The sequence below is a fragment of the Tauraco erythrolophus genome, chromosome Z (assembly GCF_009769465.1).
Source record: "Tauraco erythrolophus isolate bTauEry1 chromosome Z, bTauEry1.pri, whole genome shotgun sequence".
Lineage (NCBI taxonomy): Eukaryota > Metazoa > Chordata > Aves > Musophagiformes > Musophagidae > Tauraco > Tauraco erythrolophus.
In genome coordinates, this window is record NC_141496.1 from 76,964,273 (window position 1) to 76,970,272 (window position 6,000).

Sequence of the window (6,000 nt, forward strand, 5' to 3'; positions counted from 1 at the left end):
GTGAATTGCTAGGCTCCTACAGTAATCCAAAAATAAAGAAAAACTGTATGTAATTATAGTCTTAAATATTTTTTCCCTTTCTGACTTGTTTTAAGCAATTTACCTCATTACTTCTGTGAGCCACAACCTGATGTGTTACACTTTTGAGGAAACATGCAGAGACATACACACAGACACACACATAAGGATATTAAGAAGCAACTCTGAAGCTCTGTTAAGAAGTTACGACTCCTGTTTAAACAAAAAAAAATCCTATTCCAATACTGTAAGTAGAATGCAGTGCTTTATACAAATTATTTCCTGTGTTTCTTCTTCGTAGTATCTACACAACACATCTAGCAAAATAGGGTAACTTGATGAAGTGACAGTTTTTAGAGGAATATTATAACTGTGTACAAATATGTTAAAGATGTAAACTGGAAACAGACAAGCTAAACTGGGGACTTGTCAAACAATTCACCAGTCAGTTCCCCTAAAGCATGTAAGAATGACGCGTGTTCATATGGAAGGCAGGGATATTTTTGTTCCTGGGGGATTTTTCCCCAACTCTGAAGTCAGTTAACCTCTTTTACTAGGAGGATCAGACTGCCGTTGGTGCCAGAAACCACAAATGTCTGGGACCAGTATGTCAGAGATTTATTTCTGCTGAATCAGCTCTCAGTATAACAAATACATGAAACCAGTAACCCAGGCACAAGACATTTTGTAACACAATGGGAACTGCACTGTGAAGTGTATCTTTAATTTAGAGAAATTCTGAGCCCCTGCCCAGTGTTCACTGTTACGTTAAAAAAAATAAATATACTTTTTGTGACACCAGCAACACATTACAATACTAGTAAAAGTACTGATAGATTTTTCAAGTCCTTGCTTATGGATAACACTGAAGATAAAATAGAATACATAAAATTATATGATTTCTAAAGCATCAAAAAAATTACTAACCCAGTTATATTAAAAGTTGCTTTAATTTAAAGGGATCATCAGAAATACATTATATATTAAATGAAACAGTAAGTTGCCATGCATACCTTTTATTTGGTTGCTGTCAGGTATCTGATCACTGTAGTAGATAGCATCTCGGTTAGGTTTATTCAAAATGACCTATCTATTCAGTTTGTACACATACATGTATATGCATATGCTAGTCACTGGCCCCCAGACAAACTGAAACTCGGTCCCAGTTTGTAGTTAAGGCTTCCAAATGCAAGTATCAACAATTAAAACTTAATATAGCCACAGAATAGTAAACTCGATTCATATGCCATAATAGCTAAGCCTTACTGTCCAAATCAAACTTACGTGGCTTCCTCAGCTGTAAGAAAATTCTGTTGCTTTGAACATCACTGTCCTCTTATTTTCTGTGATTCACCTTGTCCAATAAATTTTGAGTTGATACTAGATTTTTTTCAAGATGTAGCATATAGCATAAGTTATTTATAAACCACAGAAAGAAACAGTATAGCTTATGAAAGGGATTACTGTTACTGTTAAAAACATACATATGTTTTCTAGCTTTAGTTTATCTCAAAGACAGATAATAGGCTTCCTTATTAAAAAATTATTGAAGCCAAATAAACCACAAATATTCAGTCTTACTCTGGGATTGGACCTCAACCTTAATGTTTTTTTCTTATTTTTAAACATTTCTATTTTCTTTTTTTTTGTAATATTTGCTGTTAAATTACTTTTAAATTACTGGTTCTGCTAGCACGTTTTAAGGAACAAACCAGGGCCAAGGAAGGGGAGTTCAGAAGCATACTTTTGTTTCTGAGAGTGATTGCTTGCTGACATTAAGTAGACTTGTAACAAAGTTAGTTGCACTGCCACAGGGCATCACTGAGCAATGGACCTGCCTTCTTCAGCATGATGCTCTCTCGTGCTGAATGCTTCATTTTGCCCTCTAAAACTGAAGTATAGTAAATAAACAAAGCCAAAAGGGGGAAAAAAAAAGCCAGAGAGAAAGACAAAAATATACGGCTTTCAGTTGCTTTTGCTTCTGTACAGGCCTACCAAGGTAGTCCAGAAAAATTCAAGATTACTGCTAGTCCAGAGCTTACCAGCGCTTTCCAAATTCAGCTGTCCCTTTTGGGTCAGTCCTAGGGACTGATTCTGCCTGTGTGGGTCTTGGATCGTAAGTATAAGGCACAGGTAACTGAATTCCCAGGCCAATTGTCGAATGTAGGCTGTTGACTTTCAGCAAAAAGAAGGACATGGAAAAAATCCAAATCTGCAGTCATAGGTGTAATTAAAAGAGAAAAAAATAGCAGAAAAAATGTTCCCAAGAGCTTTCTTATCACAGCCAGTCACTCATATTGTATGTCTTTTTTTTTTTTCTTAAAGAAGAGATTAACTTGTCACTTGTACCCAGCTCTATGTGCGTAGGTGGGATGAAATAATTCTGTTAAGACAGATGTGCTGTTATTATGACTTCACTGATGTTTATCATCTAACTACTACAGCTACTGGAGCCATAAAAATAAATGGAGCAGCAGCAGCCACTATGGAAAATGAGGCAGAAGAGAAATCTAGCCTAAGCCAAATTGTTGTCTTGAGGTTCTGTGTCTTCTGTATGCTATGAATAGCGTTTGCATTCATGTGCGTTGGTGTGATGTTTTCTAAGAATACTTCAGGCAAAATATAGAAAGATTAAAAAAATCTCAGTTAGTAGGTGACTGTATTCATTTATACTTGTATGTATATGAAGTTAATATCACTAGTACAAAGTAGCATAATCAAGTCTGTTTTCTGCAGAATCTGAGGTGCTCATTTACAACAGAATATTTGTATAGGTATACAGAAGAAAAAAACTAAGTGCTTAAACTTTTGCTTAACGCACATTTTCTGATCAGTACCATCCTTTCACAGCAAAGACAGTAAACCAAATTCTTTTAACTGAGTGGACTTAAGCCTTACCTTAAGTGATTTTCTAAAACAGAATGAGATTAATCAATATTTAATGTTAGGACAAATGAGAGCCTAGGTTGTTATGTCATTGCAGAAAGACCACAGAAGGCAGAGAGATTTTCACCGTGTTTCTAAAAAGCAATGTAATCTTGATTCCTTTTAAAAAAATGAAGGAAGGCTACTATTAACTCTAGTGAGGTAATAGGTTGTTTTGACAACGTCGTTATCCAGATTTATGGATGTATCTTGCAGCTTCATTCAAGATCTAATTCTCCTCAATCACTCCAAAGGCTTGGGGACTAGTGATTGCTGGAATCCTCTGTGGATTACCCCTGATCCTCAAGGACATGAGTGCAGTTCCAAATTAACTTCCAAATACATTTATGTAAACGGTGTATCCTGCCTCAGAAAGAATAATCCACTGTGTTCACATATAAACAGAACCTTTAAATATGCAACAGATGTTCCATTTTTTGAAAAGCTCTTGAATTCATTGACAGGCCTTTGGCTAAACTGATGAATTAATTTGTTCGGGGCAGATTTCATAAATCCTCTAATAATTCTTACCCTTACACATCTTGACTTGATTTTTGAGATCTGCGGCATGTGTTTTAAATGTTTTAACCTTTACTACTTTAATCAGGTAACATTTATTTCAGGGCTGGATGATGATCGGTCATTGAAAGATATAGTTGACTAGGAAATAAAATCCAATTTGTCAGTTAAACAAACCACATCTGAAATAAGAAGAAATCAGTTTGTATTACTGGATCATTGAAATGCTTAGCGGTTTTGATGTCACTCTCCCTTTCAAGAATTATAGTGCTGGACTGCTAAATATTGTTGGATGCAGTGCTGGTATGCAGAAACCGCAGTTACTGTGCTTATGTACAACTGATTTCTTGGGGTGGTTCGAATGTAAGCCTTCAGCTCTGTACTGACACTTATTTCTATCATTTTAAGCTATTTTTCTTTAATACTCAGAGTCTAGGTACCAGTTTAAACAGCAACTAAATCTATCTGAAAAGCGATTTTTGTCTAAGCTGTTTGCTTTGGAGAGGTCTTTAACTATGTTAATGCCTCTGAATTAAGGTATTAAATTATATAAAATAATATAAGGGTTTTTTATTGACAGATGTGTTTGATAGAGCAATAAAATGTGCAGATAAAACTGCATTAGAAAGATTTTTGTCTTCCCTTGCTAGACAACTGGCATGCTGACCATGTAAACCATCATATATTTTCTGACTATAATGGGACATTCAGAGGTTCAGAAGTCTACAGTCTCTAAGATATGATACAAATATATTACATTTGTGATATTTTTATTTCTGATGAAAACCATAAACAGAGCAAACGGCCATTTTTTGGTTCTTCCATGATGTTTGCTCCTAAATTTAGGTTTAGCTAGACTTAGAAGAGTCAAAGTACGTTTGTGTGAATCCACAGAATTATGAGTGTTACAGCCTAAGTAGAGATGCTGACATCCATTCTGTAGTGTTTGTTGCTTTCTTGCTTGATGCATTTCTAAATGAACTCTGCTACATCAAGCAAAATGATGGACTTGTGAAAAAAATGCAGGATTAGACAATACACAACAAAAGCAGACTCGCCTATCTGAATTCAGCCTTCAGAAATAGAATGAGTTCTAGTTAAAATCCATCTAGGTGGTTTACATTTATTTGAAAGAGGTCTGCAGTTAAGGTTTCTTAATCTAGGCCAGTTATGTATATATGCTTCTTACATCTCTAATGTGAAAATGCTGTTCGTTAAGTGGAACTACATTTAATGAGTGAAAAAATAGTTAAAAAATGAAAACTCCATTTACTGTCTTACTTTCGTTTGTCGTTTTCCAAGCTAGTCTGGAAACAGGAGACATAACAAAGCATATTTTTTTCCCTTGGTCTGTTCACCAGGTTCTTTCTTGCCAGTTCCTCTGTAGGCCATAGTAGTATCAGCTATCAGTTGACTAGCAGAAGCCAAGCAAAATGTGTATTAACTGCCTCCTATCTGCCTTTCCTTTGACAATGCCACTCGTATTGGCCTCTACACAGGTGACAAATTTCATTAAATTTTAGAAATGTTATTATAACAGAAATTTTTAAAACTTGACCAGACAGATTTCTGAGCAACATATTCTCACCTGAAATTAGGCCTTCTTACAGCAAGAGATTGGGTGTACGATCACCAAAAACCTCTTCTGACTGGCTTTGTCAAAGATTCTGTGATTCCGTCTCCCTTCATTTGAAATTGGTACAAAGACTTGGAGATTATTAGAGGAGACTACTAGACAATACCATGGCACGTGTTTTCCAAAGTCATATGGAAGATACAATGTGGTGCAATACCATATTGATTTATATTTGAACGAAAAGATCCAAAGCACAAAGTGCACATAGCTGAATGTTAGTTTATCCTGGGAACCACTGTGCAGCTTGCACTGGAACAACCAGAATTCATTGTTTTCAGAGGTCCTTTAAAGGTATGGTCTGGAGAAGTCAGTCAAAATCTGGTGTGTAATTTGTTTCATACGTCATATTTGGCACTCTGTTCCCACTTCATAAGTCATGAGGAATTGTTATTTGTGAGAAATTAACTGCTTTTGTCTTATTCACTAGTGGGGGGTTCCTGCAAGGTAAATCTAGATTACAGTATTGTCAGGGATGAGGATTGGTGTTAATATGCTGTCTCCATCGTAGTAAGAAGGCAAACAGATCTTGTGCCTTTGAGTTGCTCACCAGAAACAAACCTAGCCACTGGGAAGAATGCCTACAGGAATTTTCAAATTGTTGTCGGACACTGTAGCTTACAAATGCCAAACAAACTGCAGTATGTCGTGAAAACAACTATGTGATTACCCAATTCTCCACTTTGCTATATTACCAACTTTGAAACGTACTAGTACAAAATAGATGACAGGATAAACCTATAACTGAAAGCCAAGTATACTATAAACTACATGAAGTTGTTGTTAATTAATTTTCTTCAAATACTTTACTTAATAGTAACAATACCTTCAGTCACAGCATCTCTGGTACCTAATCAGTAAGATGTTGCAGCATATACTGAAAGCAGCAAAGTATTTCACAGCTA